The following is a 16557-nucleotide window of genomic DNA, read 5'->3' on the forward strand; positions in this document are numbered from 1 at the left end:
TGCTATAATTGTGTTATCTGGAAATCGTAATACATGTGTGAATAACAGACATCAACATGTCCCTAGTGAGCCTCTAGTTGACTAGCTCGTTGATCAACAGATAGTCATGATTTCCTGACTATGGACACTGGATGTCATTGATAACGAGATCACATCATTAGGAGAATGATGTGATGGACAAGACCCAATCCTAAACATAGCACAAGATCGTATAGTTCGTTTGCTAGAGTTTTCTAATGTCAAGTATCTTTTCCTTAGACCATGAGATCGTGTAACTCCCGGATACCGTAGGAGTGCTTTGGGTATGCCAAACGTCACAACGTAACTGGGTGACTATAAAGGTAGACTACGGGTATCTCCGAAAGTGTCTGTTGGGTGACATGGATCAAGACTGGGATTTGTCACTCCGTATGATGGAGAGGTATCACTGGGCCCACTCGGTAATGCATCATCATAATGAGCTCAGAGTGACCAAGTGTCTGGTCACGGGATCATGCATTACGGTACGAGTAAAGTGACTTGCCGGTAACGAGATTGAACGAGGTATTGGGATACCGACGATCGAATCTCGGGCAAGTAACATATCGATAGACAAAGGGAATAGCGTACGGGATTGATTGAATCCTCGACATAGTGGTTCATCCGATGAGATCATCGTGGAGCATGTGGGAGCCAACATGGGTATCCAGATCCCGCTGTTGGTTATTGACCGGAGAGTCGTCTCGGTCATGTCTGCTTGTCTCCCGAACCCGTAGGGTCTACACACTTAAGGTTCAGTTACGCTAGGGTTGTAGGGATATGTATATGCAGTAACCCGAATGTTGTTCGGAGTCCCGGATGAGATCCCGGACGTCACGAGGAGTTCCGAAATGGTCCGGAGGTAAAGATTTATATATGGGAAGTCCTGTTTCGGGCATCGGGACAAGTTTCGGGGTTATCGGTATTGTACCGGGACCACCGGAAGGGTCCCGGGGGTCCACCGGGTGGGTCCACCTGTCCCGGGGGGCCACATGGGCTGTAGGGGGTGCGCCTTGGCCTACATGGGCCAAGGGCACCAGCCCCACATAGGCCCATGCGCCTAGGGTTTGAGGGGGAAAGAGTCCTAGGAGGGGAAGGCACCTCCTAGGTGCCTTGGGGGGGAGGGAAACCCCCCTTGGCCGCCGCACCCCCTAGGAGATTGGATCTCCTAGGGCCGGCCACCCCCCCTTGGCCCTCCTATATATAGTGGGGGAGAGGAGGGACTTCATACCTGAACGCCTTGGCCTTTGGTTGCCTCCTTCTCCCTCTCCAACACCTCCTCCACCTCCATAGTGCTTAGCGAAGCTCTGCCGGAGTACTGCAGCTCCATCAACACCACGCCGTCGTGCTGCTGCTGGTGCCATCTCCCTCAACCTCTCCTCCCTCCCTTGCTGGATCAAGAAGGAGGAGACGTGGCTATTCCGTACGTGTGTTGAACGCGGAGGTGCCGTCCGTTCGGCGCTGGTCATCGGTGATTTGGATCACGTCGAGTACGACTACATCATCACCGTTCTTTTGAATGCTTCCGCTCGCGATCTACAAAGGTATGTAGATGCATCTAATCACTCGTTGCTAGATGAACTCCTAGATGATCTTGGTGAAACGAGTAGGAAATTTTTTGTTTTCTGCAACGTTCCCCAACAGTGGCATCATGAGCTAGGTCTATGCGTAGTTCTTCTTGCGCGAGTAGAACACAATTTGTTGTGGGCGTAGATTTGTCAACTTTCTTGCCGTTACTAGTCCTTTCTTGCTTCAGCAGTATTGTGGGATGAAGCGGCCCGGACCAACCTTACACGTACGCTTACGTGAGACCGGTTCCACCGACTAACATGCACTAGTTGCATAAGGTAGTTGGAGCGGAATCGATGAACAGGGTCCTTATGAAGGGTAAATAGAAGTTGACAAATCACGTTGTGGCTTTAACGTAGGTAAGAAGACGTTCTTGCTAGAACCCTAATTCAGCCACGTAAAACTTGCAACAACAATTAGAGGACGTCTAACTTGTTTTTGCAGCAAGTGGTTTGTGATATGATATGGCCAAAGTTGTGATGAATGATGAATGATCTATATGTGATGTATGAGATGTTCATGCTATTGTAATAGGATTCACGACTTGCATGTCGATGAGTATGACAACCGGCAGGAGCCATAGGAGTTGTCTTTATTCTTTTAATGACCTGCGTGTCATCGAGAAACGCCATGTAAATTACTTTACTTTATTGCTAAACGCGTTAGCCATAGTAGTAGAAGTAATAGTTGGCGAGCAACTTCATGGAGACACGATGATGGAGATCATGATGATGGAGATCATGGTGTCAAGCCGGTGACAAGATGATCACGGAGCCCCAAGATGGAGATCAAAGGAGCTATGTGAAAATGGCCATATCATGTCACGTTTATTATTTGATTGCATGTGATGTTTATCATGTTTTGCATCTTGTTTACTTAGAAGGACGGTAGTAAATAAGATGATCCCTCACAATAAAATTCAAGAAGTGTTCCCCCTAACTGTGCACCGTTGCGACAGTTCGCTGTTTCAAAACACCACGTGATGATCGGGTGTTTTATTCAGACGTTCACATACAACGGATGTAAGACAGATTTACACATGCAAACACTTAGGTTGACTTGACGAGCCTAGCATGTACAGACATGGCCTCGGAACACAGAAGACCGAAAGGTCGAGCATGAGTCATATAGAAGATACGATCAACATGAAGATGTTCACCGATGTTGACTAGTCCGTCTCACGTGATGATCGGACACGGTCTAGTTTAACTCGGATCATGTAATACTTAGATGACTAGAGGGATGTCTAATCTAAGTGGGAGTTCACTAATAATTTGATTAGTTGAACTTAATTATCATGAACTTAGTCTAAAATCTTTGCAATATGTCTTGTAGATCAAATGGCCAACGTAGTCCTCAACTTCAACGCGTTCCTAGAGAAAACTAAGCTGAAAGACGATGGCAGCAACTATACGGACTGGGTCCGGAACCTGAGGATCATCCTCATAGCTGCCAAGAAAGATTATGTCCTACAAGCACCTCTTGGTGACGCACCCGTTCTCCCTGCAGAACAAGATGTTATGAACGCTTGGCAGGCACGTTTCGATGACTACTCCCTCGTTCAGTGCGGCATGCTTTACAGCCTAGAGCCGGGGCTCCAAAAGCGTTTTGAGAGACATGGAGCATATGAGATGTTCGAAGAGCTGAAAATGGTTTTCCAAGCTCATGCCCGGGTCGAGAGATATGAAGTCTCCGACAAATTCTTCAGCTGTAAGATGGAGGAAAACAGTTCTGTCAGTGAGCACATACTCACTATGTCTGGGTTGCATAACCGCTTGACTCAGCTAGGAGTTAATCTCCCGGATGATGCGGTCATTGACAGAATCCTCCAGTCGCTTCCACCAAGCTACAAGAGCTTTGTGATGAACTTCAATATGCAGGGGATGGAAAAAACCATTCCTGAAGTATTTGCTATGCTGAAATCAGCGGAGGTAGAAGTCAGGAAGGAACATCAAGTGTTGATGATCAATAAAACCACTAAGTTCAAGAAAGGCAAGGGTAAAAAGAGCTTCAAGAAGGACGGCAAGGAGGTTGCCGCGCCCGGCAAGCAAGCTGCCGGGAAGAAGCCAAAGAATGGACCCAAGCCCGAGACTGAGTGCTTTTATTGCAAGGGAAGCGGTCACTGGAAGCGGAACTGCCCTAAGTACTTAGCGGATAAGAAGGCCGGCAAAACCAAAGGTATATGTGATATACATGTAATTGATGTGTACCTTACTAGTGCCCGTAGTGGCTCCTGGGTATTTGATACCGGTGCAGTTGCTCACATTTGTAACTCAAAGCAGGGGCTGCGGAATAAGCGGAAACTGGCAAAGGACGAGGTGACGATGCGCGTCGGGAATGGTTCCAAGGTCAATGTGATCGCCGTCGGCACGCTACCTCTGCATCTCCCTTTCGGGATTAGTTTTAAACCTTAATAATTGTTATTTAGTGCCAGCTTTGAGCATGAACATTGTATCGGGATCTCGTTTAATTCGAGATGGCTACTCTTTTAAATCTGAGAATAATGGTTGTTCCATTTTTATGAGAGATATGTTTTATGGTCATGCTCCTATGGTGAATGGTTTATTCTTTATGAATCTCGAACGTGATGCTACACATGTTCATAATGTGAGTACCAAAAGAAGTAAAGTTGATAATGATAGTCCCACATACTTGTGGCACTGCCGCCTTGGTCACATAGGTGTCAAACGCATGAAGAAGCTCCATGCTGATGGACTTTTAGAGTCTCTTGATTATGAATCATTTGACACGTGCGAACCATGCCTTATGGGTAAAATGACCAAGACTCCGTTCTCAGGAACAATGGAGCGAGCAACCGACTTATTGGAAATCATACATACCGATGTGTGCGGTCCAATGAGTGTTGAGGCTCGCGGTGGCTATCGTTATGTTCTCACCCTCACTGATGATTTAAGTAGGTATGGGTATATATACTTAATGAAACACAAGTCTGAAACCTTTGAAAAGTTCAAGGAATTTCAGAGTGAGGTTGAAAATCAACGTGACAGGAAAATCAAGTTTCTGCGATCAGATCGTGGAGGAGAATACTTGAGTCACGAGTTTGGCACACACTTAAGAAAATGTGGAATAGTTTCACAACTCACGCCGCCTGGAACACCTCAGCGTAATGGTGTGTCCGAACGTCGTAATCGCACTCTGTTAGATATGGTGCGATCTATGATGTCTCTTACCGATTTACCGCTTTCTTTTTGGGGCTATGCTTTAGAGACTGCCGCATTCACTTTAAATAGGGCTCCGTCGAAATCCGTTGAGACGACACCGTATGAATTATGGTTTGGGAAGAAACCTAAGCTGTCGTTTCTAAAAGTTTGGGGATGCGATGCTTATGTCAAGAAACTTCAACCTGAAAAGCTCGAACCCAAATCGGAAAAATGCGTCTTCATAGGGTACCCAAAAGAAACTATTGGGTACACCTTCTACCTCATATCCGAAGGCAAGATCTTTGTTGCCAAGAATGGGTCCTTTCTGGAGAAAGAGTTTCTCTCGAAAGAAGTAAGTGGGAGGAAAGTAGAGCTTGATGAAGTATTGCCTCTTGAACCGGAAAATGGCGCAACTCAAGAAAATGTTCCTGAGGTGCCAGCACCGACTAGAGAGGAAGTTAATGATAATGATCAAGATACTTCTGATCAAGCTCCTACTGAAATTCGAAGGTCCACAAGGACACGTTCCGCACCAGAGTGGTACGGCAACCCTGTCTTGGAAATCATGTTGTTAGACAATGGTGAACCTTCGAACTATGAAGAAGCGATGGCGGGACCAGATTCCGACAAATGGCTAGAAGCCATGAAATCCGAGATAGGATCCATGTATGAGAACGAAGTATGGACTTTGACTGACTTGCCCGTTGAACAGCGAGCCATAGAAAATAAATGGATCTTTAAGAAGAAGACAGACGCGGATGGTAATGTGACCATCTATAAAGCTCGGCTTGTCCCTAAGGGTTATCGACAAGTTCAAGGGGTTGACTACGATGAGACTTTCTCACCGGTAGCGAAGCTGAAGTCCGTCCGAATCATGTTAGCAATTGCCGCATTCTATGATTACGAAATATGGCAAATGGACGTCAAAACGGCATTCCTTAATGGTTTCCTTAAGGAAGAATTGTATATGATGCAGCCGGAAGGTTTTGTCGATCCTAAGAATGCTGACAAAGTGTGCAAGCTCCAACGCTCGATTTATGGGCTGGTGCAAGCATCTCGGAGTTGGAACATTCGCTTTGATGAGATGATCAAAGCGTTTGGGTTTACACAGACTTATGGAGAAGCCTGCGTTTACAAGAAAGTGAGTGGGAGCTCTGTAGCATTTCTCATATTATATGTAGATGGCATACTCTTGATGGGAAATGATATAGAACTCTTGGACAGCATCAAGGCCTACTTGAATAAAAGTTTTTCAATGAAGGACCTTGGAGAAGCTGCTTATATATTAGGCATCAAAATCTATAGAGATAGATCAAGACGCCTCATAGGTCTTTCACAAAGCACATACCTTGATAAGATATTGAAGAAGTTCAATATGGATCAATCCAAGAAAGGGTTCTTGCCTGTGTTACAAGGTGTGAAATTGAGCTCAGCTCAGTGTCCGACCACGGCAGAAGATATAGAAGAGATGAGCGTCATCCCCTATGCCTCAGCCATAGGTTCTATTATGTATGCCATGCTGTGTACCAGACCTGATGTTAACCTTGCCGTCAGTTTGGTAGGAAGGTACCAAAGTAATCCCGGCAAGGAACACTGGACAGCGGTCAAGAATATCCTGAAGTACCTGAAAAGGACTAAGGAAATGTTTCTCGTTTATGGAGGTGACGAAGAGCTCGTCGTAAAGGGTTACGTCGACGCTAGCTTCGACACAGATCTGGATGACTCTAAGTCACAAACCGGATACGTGTATATTTTGAATGGTGGGGCAGTAAGCTGGTGCAGTTGCAAGCAAAGCATCGTAGCGGGATCTACATGTGAAGCGGAGTACATGGCAGCCTCGGAGGCAGCACATGAAGCAATATGGGTGAAGGAGTTCATCACCGACCTAGGAGTCATACCCAATGCGTCGGGGCCGATCAAGCTCTTCTGTGACAACACTGGAGCTATTGCACTTGCCAAGGAGCCCAGGTTTCACAAGAAGACAAGGCACATCAAGCGTCGCTTCAACTCCATTCGTGAAAATGTTCAAGATGGAGACATAGAGATTTGTAAAGTACATACGGACCTGAATGTAGCAGATCCGTTGACTAAACCTCTCCCTAGAGCAAAACATGATCAACACCAGAATTCCATGGGTGTTCGATTCATCACAATGTAACTAGATTATTGACTCTAGTGCAAGTGGGAGACTGTTGGAAATATGCCCTAGAGGCAATAATAAAAGCATTATTATTATATTCCCTTGTTCATGATAATTGTCTTTATTCATGCTATAATTGTGTTATCCGGAAATCGTAATACATGTGTGAATAACAGACATCAACATGTCCCGAGTGAGCCTCTAGTTGACTAGCTCGTTGATCAACAGATAGTCATGGTTTCCTGACTATGGACACTGGATGTCATTGATAACGAGATCACATCATTAGGAGAATGATGTGATGGACAAGACCCAATCCTAAACATAGCACAAGATCGTATAGTTCGTTTGCTAGAGTTTTCCAATGTCAAGTATCTTTTCCTTAGACCATGAGATCGTGTAACTCCCGGATACCGTAGGAGTGCTTTGGGTATGCCAAACGTCACAACGTAACTGGGTGACTATAAAGGTAGACTACGGGTATCTCCGAAAGTGTCTGTTGGGTGACATGGATCAAGACTGGGATTTGTCACTCCGTATGACGGAGAGGTATCACTGGGCCCACTCGGTAATGCATCATCATAATGAGCTCAGAGTGACCAAGTGTCTGGTCACGGGATCATGCATTACGGTACGAGTAAAGTGACTTGCTGGTAACGAGATTGAACGAGGTATTGGGATACCGACGATCGAATCTCGGGCAAGTAACATATCGATAGACAAAGGGAATAGCGTACGGGGTTGATTGAATCCTCGACATCGTGGTTCATCCGATGAGATCATCGTGGAGCATGTGGGAGCCAACATGGGTATCCAGATCCCGCTGTTGGTTATTGACCGAAGAGTCGTCTCGGTCATGTCTGCTTGTCTCCCGAACCCGTAGGGTCTACACACTTAAGGTTCGGTTACGCTAGGGTTGTAGGGATATGTATATGCAGTAACCCGAATGTTGTTCGGAGTCCCGGATGAGATCCCGGACGTCACGAGGAGTTCCGGAATGGTCCGGAGGTAAAGATTTATATATGGGAAGTCCTGTTTCGGACATCGGGACAAGTTTCGGGGTTATCGGTATTGTACCGGGACCACCGGAAGGGTCCCGGGGGTCCACCTGCCCCGGGGGGCCACATGGGCTGTAAGGGGGTGCGCCTTGGCCTAATGGGCCAAGGGCACCAGCCCCACATAGGCCCATGCGCCTAGGGTTCAAGGGGGCAAGAGTCCTAGGAGGGTAAGGCACCTCCTAGGTGCCTTGGGGGGAGGGAAAACCCCCCTTGGCCGCCGCACCCCCTAGGAGATTGGATCTCCTAGGGCCGGCCACCCCCCCTTGGCACCCCTATATATAGTGGGGGAGAGGAAGGACTTCATACCTGAACGCCCTGGCCTTTGGTTGCCTCCTTCTCCCTCCTCAACACCTCCTCCACCTCCATAGTGCTTAGCGAAGCTCTGCCGGAGTACTGCAGCTCCATCAACACCACGCCGTCGTGCTGCTGCTGGTGCCATCTCCCTCAACCTCTCCTCCCTCCCTTGCTGGATCAAGAAGAGGAGACGTGGCTGTTCCGTACGTGTGTTGAACGCGGAGGTGCCGTCCGTTCGGCGCTGGTCATCGGTGATTTGGATCACGTCGAGTACGACTACATCATCACCGTTCTTTTGAACGCTTCCGTGCGCGATCTACAAAGGTATGTAGATGCATCTGATCACTCGTTGCTAGATGAACTCCTAGATGATCTTGGTGAAACGAGTAGGAAATTTTTTGTTTTCTGCAACGTTCCCCAACAACCATCCCATCATACCACATCATAATCATTCTAATAGCGTGTTGGCACGCAAGGTAAACCATTATAACTCATAGCTAATCAGGCATAACACAAGCAACTATAATCTTTAAATGTCATTGCAAATATGTTTACTTCATAATAGCTGACTCAGGAACGATGAACTCATCATATTTACAAAAACAAGAGAGGTCGAGTTCATACCAGCTTTTCTCATCCCAATAAGTCCATCATATATCGTCATTAGTGCCTTTCACTTGCACGACCGAACGATGTGTATAATAATAAGAGTGCCCGTGCATTGGACTAAGCTGGAATCTGCAAGCATTCAACTCAAGAGAGAAGACAAGGTAATATGGGCTCTACGTTAAATAAGAATCATGCATATAAGAGCCACTAAGCATTTTCAATATAGTCTTCTCGACTCCCAAAAGAAAGAAAAGAAAATAAACCTATTTACACGGGAAAGCTCCCAACAAGTAAAAGAAGAACGAGAAATCTTTTTGGGTTTTCATTTTAATTCTACTACAAGCAAGGAAATTTAACTAACTCATTTTTTTTTTTGGTTTTTCTTAAGGTTTATCAAACACACAAGAAGAAAACTAGAAAAAGAAATTTAAACTAGCATGGATAATACAATGAAAGAGTATGAGCACCGACGACTAGTGTGTGAACATGAAGGTAAAATCGGTGAGAAATACGTACTCCCCCAAGCTTAGGCTTTTGGCCTAAGTTGGTTTAATACCAATGACCGCCTGGCTGATATCCATAAGTGAAACTGGGGTTGTACTGAGATGCAGAGGCAACTGCCTCCTGAGCAGCAGCGTGTTGGCGAGCTGCCTCCATTCCCCTCTCATATTCAGTTGCTTCTTCCCTGGTGAAAAAATATCTTTCTTTTGCCTGATAATCAAAAAGGTAGGGAGCAGGAAGAGTAACAGGGACGACGTTACGTCTGTCATAGATTAGTCGATAATGGAGGAATTGTTCATTCCTCTCAAGAAAATGATGATCGAACATAGCTTCTTTATCCAAATAAACAGGAGGTAAAACCATATCCCCCTCTCGTGGGGCTATATTAAGAAAATTAGCCACATGGGTTGCATAAATTCCTCCAAATAAATCCCCCCTTCTACTATTATTCTACAACCTACGTGCAACTATTGCCCCCAAGTTATAACCTTTATAACCTGAAACAGCACTCTTGAGGACACAAAGATCAGGGACACACATGTGACAAGCTTCGTCCTTACCGTTAATGCATCTACCAATAAAGAGAGCAAAGTAATGTATAGCAGGAAAATGAATGCTCCCTATGGTAGCTTGTGCTATGTCCCTAGATTCTCCCACAGTAATACTAGCAAGAAAATCTCTAAATTCAGATTTGCGAGGATCATTAATATTACCCCACTGCGGGAGTTTGCAAGCAGTTGTGAAATCCTCTAAATCCATTGTATAAGATATATCATAAATATCAAACATGACACTAGGAGAATTACGCGTACAGTTATATTGGAACCTCCGCACAAAGGAATCGGTCAATTGATAATATTGATGACACTTATCTTGTAAGAAGTCCTCCAGCTCGGCATTACGCACATACGCGTCAAATTCCTCCTTGAAGCCTGCTTCGACCATAAAATCATCGGATGGCCACTCACAAGCCCGTACATTTGCGTCCCTCGGCAATTTAACATCTTGCTCACGTATAGCAATCCTCGGCCCTTTCTTTGTCGAGGAACCACCTTGGTACATTCCTCTAAGCATATTTTTTTTCCAAAAATTTCTAAAATTTTAGTAACTTCAAAATAAAAGTGAATAAAACTAAACAAGAATGATAGCAACTACTCCTACAAGTGCCTAGAGCCTATATCATGCATTGGAATTGCTTGGGGCCTAAAAAATTTAACATGCAAGCTCAAGAACATGGTCACCTATGCAGCAAAAATTTGCAATGAATAAAGCACTAGAACAAAAACTATTTGGACCAATGGAGGAGTCACATACCAAGCAACAATCTCCCAAAGCAGTTTTGTGAATGGAGCTTTGAGCAAGGAGATCGAAAATCGCAACAAAACGAGCTAGAACTCGTGCTTGAGCTGGATGGGGATTTTTTTGGGTAGAAGATGAAGTGTGTGGGTGCTGGCATAAGTGGAGGGGGGCCACCAGGGGCCCATAAGACAAGGGGGGCGCCCTATAGGGGGGGCGCCCTCCACTCTCGTGGCCTGGTGCTTGCCCCTCCTGCAGTGTTTTCAGTGCCTAAAATCCTCAAATATTCCAGAAAAAATCATACTAAATTTGCAGGGCATTCGGAGCACTTTTATTTTCGGACTATTTTTTATTGCACGGATAATTCAGAAAACAGACGGATAATACTATTTTTGCTTTATTTATTCTAAATAACAGAAAGTAAAAAGAGGGTACAGAAGGTTGTGACTTCTAGTTTCATCCATCTCATGATTATCAAAATGAATCCACTAACAAGGTTGATCAAGTCTTGTTAACAAACTCATTCTGAATAACACGGAACCGGAGAAATTTCGAATAACACTAAGTTACCTCAACGGGGATATGAAAATCCCCAACAATAAGAATATCATACTTTTTCTTGACAGTAGGGAGAGGAAATCCAAAACCTCCAAAAATGATAGTTGGAACTTTTTCAATAGAATTGATGCTATGAACTTGAGATTGTTTCCTCGGAAAGTGTACCTATGCTCATTACCATTAACATGAAAAGTGACATTGCCTTTGTTGCAATCAATAACAGCCCCTGTAGTATTGAGAAAAGGTCTACCAAGGATAATAGACATACTGTCGTCCTTGGGAATATCAAGAATAACAAAGTCCGTTAAGATAGTGACATTTACAACCACAACAGGCACATCCTCACAAATACCGACATGTATAGCAGTTGATTTATCAGCCATTTGCAAAGATATTTCAGTAGGTGTCAACTTATTCAATTCAAGTCTACGATATAAAGAGAGAGGATAACACTAATACCGGCTCCAAGATCACATAAAGCAGTTCTAACATAATTTCTTTTAATGGAGCATGGTATAGTTGGTACACCCGGGTCTCCAAGTTTCTTTGGTATTCCACCCTTAAAAGTGTAATTAGCAAGCATGGTGGAAATTTCAGCTTCCGGTATCTTTCTTTTATTTGTAATGATATCCTTCATATACTTAGCATAAGGATTTACTTTCAACGTATCAGTTAAGCGCATACATAAAAAAATAGGTCTAATCATTTCAGCAAAGCGCTCAAAATCCTCATCATCCTTTGACTTGGATGGTTTAGGAGGAAAGGGCATGGGTTTCTGAACCCATGGTCCTCTTTCTTTACCGTGTTTCCTAGCAACAAAATCTCTCTTATGATAACGTTGATTCTTTGATTGTGGGTTACAAGATCAACAGCAGGTTCAATTTCTACATCATTGTTTTTGCTAGGTTGAGCATCAACATGAACATTATCATTAACATTATCACTAGGTTCATGTTCATCACCTGATTGTGTTTCAGCACCTGAAATAGAAATATCATTGGGATTCTCAGGTGTGTCTACAGTAGGTTCACTAGAAGCATGCAAAATCCTATCGTTCTTCTTTTTCTTCTTTTTAGAAGAACTAGGTGCCTCTAAATTATTTCTCTGAGAATCTTGCTCGATTCTCTTAGGGTGGCCTTCAGGATACAAAGGTTCCTGAGTCATTCTACCAGTTCTAGTAGCCACTCTAACATCAAAGTCATTTTTATTATTTAATTCATCAAGCAAATCATTTTGAGCTTTAAGTACTTGCTCAGCTTGAGTAGCAACCATAGAAGCATATTTGCTAACGAGGTGTAGTTCATCTTTAACTCTAGCTATATTATCGCCCACATGTCCTATCTCGAAAGCATTATTCTTTAACTCTCGACCAACATAAGCATTAAAACTTTCTTGTCTAGCCATAAAGTCATCAAATTCATCTAAGCATGGGCTATGAAATTTAGTAGAGGGGATTTCAACTTTATCATATCTATAGAGAGAATTTACCTTTACTACCTGTGTCGGGTTATCAAGACAGTGTGGTTCTTCAGGCGGTATATTAAGACCATGTATTTCTTCAATAGGTGGTAAATTCTTAACATCTTCAGCTTTAATACCTTTTTCTTTCATTGATTTCTTTGCCTCTTGCATATCTTCAGGACTGAGAAATAAAACATCCCTCTTCTTCGGAGTGGGTTTAGGAATAGGCTCAGGAGTTGGCTCAATTGGTTCAGGAATTACTTCAGGAATTGGCTTGGGAAGAGTCCAATTATTTTCATTAGTCAACATATTATTCAATAATATTTCAGCTTCGTCGACTGTTCTTTCCCTGAAAACACAACCAGCACAACTATCCAAGTAGTCCTTGGAAGCATCGGTTAGTCCATTATAAAAGATATCAAGTATTTCATTTTTCTTAAGAGGATGATCAGGAAAAGCATTAAGTAACCGGAGAAGCCTCCCCCAAGCTTGTGGGAGACTCTCTTCTTTGATTTGCACAAAATTGTATATTTCCCGCAAGGCAGCTTGTTTCTTATGAGCAGGGAAATATTTAGCAGAGAAGTAATAAATCATATCCTGGGGACTACGCACACAACCAGGAGCAAGAGAATTATACCAAGTCTTAGCATCACCCTTTAATGAGAACGGAAATATCTTAATGATATAAAAATAGCGAGACTTCTCATCATGAGTAAACAGGGTAGCTATATCATTCAACTTTGTAAGATGTGCCACAACAGTTTCAGATTCAAGGCCATAAAAAGGATCAGATTCAACTAAAGTAATAATTTCAGGATCAACAGAGAATTCATAATCCTTATCAGTAACACAGATAGGTGAAGTAGCAAAAGCAGGGTCGCGTTTCATTCTAGCATTAAGAGACTTCTGCTTCCATTTAGCTAATAATTTCTTAAGATCATATCTATCATTGCAAGCGAAGATTTCCCTAGCAGCTTCTTCATCCATAACATAACCCTTAGGAACAACAGGCAATATATAATCATTGGGAGAACCTTCATCATCACTATGATCAATAATAGGTTCTTCAGTAATATCATTCCCCCTAACTCTAGCAAGTTGTTCATCAAGAAATTCACCTAATGGCAAAGTAGTATCACGCACAGAAGTAGTTTCATCATGCATAGCAGATGCGGCTTCATCAATAACATGCGACATATCAGAATTCATAGCAGTAGCAGGTTTAGGTGTCGCAAGTTTACTAATAACGGAAGGAGAATCTAGTGCAGAGCTAGATGGCAGTTCCTTACCTCCCCTCGTAGTTGAGGGCAAAATAGTAGTTCGGTCGTCTTTCAAGTTCTTCATAGTGATCAACAGATATAAATCCCAAGTGACTAAGAGAATAGAGCTATGCTCCCCGGCAACGGCGCCAAAAATTAGTCTTGATAACCCACAAGTGTAGCGGATCGCAACAGCTTTTGAGGGTAAAGTATTCAACCCAAATTTATTGAGTCGACACAAGGGGAGCCAAAGAATATTCTTGAGTATTAGCAGTTGAGTTGTCAATTCAACCACACCTGGATAAATTAGTATCTGCGGCTAAGTATTTAGTAGCAAAAGTGGTATGATAATAAGGGTAACAATAGCAAAAGTAAAGATAAAAGTTTTTGGGTTTTTGTAATAGTTGTAACAGTAGCAACGGAAAAGTAAATAAGCGAAGAACAATATGTGAAAAGCTCGTAGGCAATGGATCAATGATGGATAATTATACCGGATGCGATTCCTCATGTAATAGCTATAACATAGGGTGATATAGAACTAGCTCCAGTTCATCAATGTAATGTAGGCATGTATTTCGTAAATAGTCATACATGCTTACGGAAAAGAACTTGCATGGCATCTTTTGTCCTACCCTCCCGTGGCAGCGGGGTCCTAGCGGAAACTAAGGGATATTAAGGCCTCCTTTTAATAAAGAACCAGAACAAAGCATTAGCACATAGTGAATACATGAACTCCTCAAACTACGGTCATCATCGAGAAGTATCCTGATTATTGTCACTTCGGGGTTGTCGGATCATAACACATAATAGGTGACTATAGACTTGCAAGATAGGATCAAGAACACACATATATTCATGAAAACATAATAGGTTCAGATCTGAAATCATGGCACTCGGGCCCTAGTGACAAGCATTAAGCATAGCAAACTCATAGCAACATCAATCTCAGAACATAGTGGATACTAGAGATCAAACCCTAACAAAACTAACTTGATTACATGGTAAATCTCATGCAACCCATCACCGTCTAGCAAGCCTACGATGGAATTACTCACGCACGACAGTGAGCGTCATGAAATTGGTGATGGAGGATGGTTGATGGTGACGACGGCGACGGATCCCCCTCTCCGGAGCCCCGAACGGACTCCAGATCAGCCCTCCTGAGGGAGATTAGGGCTTGGCGGCGGCTCCGTGTCGTAAAACGCGATGAAACTTTCTCTTTGATTTTTTTTCTCCCCGAACGTGAATATATGGAGTTGGAGTTGAGGTCGGTGGAGGTCCAGGGGGCCCACAAGATAGGAGGCCGCGCCCTAGGGGGGGGCGCCCCCTGTCTCGTGGACAGCCTGTTGGCCCATGGTGTTGATCCTTTCGCCAAAAATTCTTATTAATTCTAAAAAGTGCCTTCGTGGATTTCCAGGACATTCCGAGAACTTTTCTTTTCTACACATAAAACAACATCATGGCAGTTCTGCTGAAAACAGCGTCAGTCCGGGTTAGTTTCATTCAAATCATGCAAGTTAGAGTCCAAAACAAGGGTAAAAGTGTTTGGAAAAGTAGATACGTTTGAGACGTATCAACTCCCCCAAGTTTAAACCTTTGCTTGTCCTCAAGAAATTCAGTTGATAAACTGAAAGTGATAAATAAAAACTTTTACAAACTCTGTTTGCTCTTGTTGTTGTAAACATGAAAAGCCAGCATTCAAGTTTCAGCAAATATTATGAACTAACCATACTCACAATAACACTTAGCTCTCACAATTACTTATATCAATAAGATAATCAGCTAGCGAGCCATAATAATAAAACTCGGATGACAACACTTTCTCAAAATAATTATAACATGATATAACAAAATGGTATCTGGCTAGCCCTTTCTGAGACCGCAAAACATAAATGTAGAGCACCTTTAAAGATCAAGGACTGACTAAACATTGTAATTCATGGTAAAAGAGATCCAGTCAAGTCATACCCAATATAAATCAATAATAATGAATGCAAATGACAGTGTGCTCTCCAGCGGGTGCTTTTTAATAAGAAGGGTGATGACTCAACATAAAAGTAAATAGATAGGCCCTTCGCAGAGGGAAGCATGGATTTGTAGAGGTGCGAGAGCTCGATTTTAAAATAGAGATTGAATAACATTTTGAGCGGCATACTTTCGCTGTCAACGCAACAACTATGAGATGGTTGTATCTTCCATACTACATGCATTATAGGCAGTTCCCAAACAGAATGGTAAAGGTTTATACTCCCCCAACCACCAACAAGCATCAATCCATGGCTTGCTCGAAACAACGAGTGCCTCCAACTAACAACAGCCCTGGGGGAGTTTTGTTTAATTATTTTGATTTTCTTTGATCTTTTGGATCATGGGACTGGGCATCCCGGTTACCGGCCCTTTCTCGTGAATGAGGAGTGGAGTCTACTCCTCGTGAGAATAACCCACCTAGCATGGAAGATATAGGCAGCCCTAGTTGTAACATGAGCTGCTCGAGCATACAAAACAGAATTTTATTTGAAGGCTTAGAGTTTGGCACATACAAATTTACTTGGAACGACAGGTAAATACCGCATATAGGAAGGTATAGTGGACTCATATGGAACAACTTTGGGGTTTAAGGAGTTTGGATGCAC

Source organism: Triticum dicoccoides, chromosome 1B (genome assembly GCF_002162155.2).
Source record: "Triticum dicoccoides isolate Atlit2015 ecotype Zavitan chromosome 1B, WEW_v2.0, whole genome shotgun sequence".
In the NCBI taxonomy this organism is placed as follows: Eukaryota; Viridiplantae; Streptophyta; class Magnoliopsida; order Poales; family Poaceae; genus Triticum; species Triticum dicoccoides.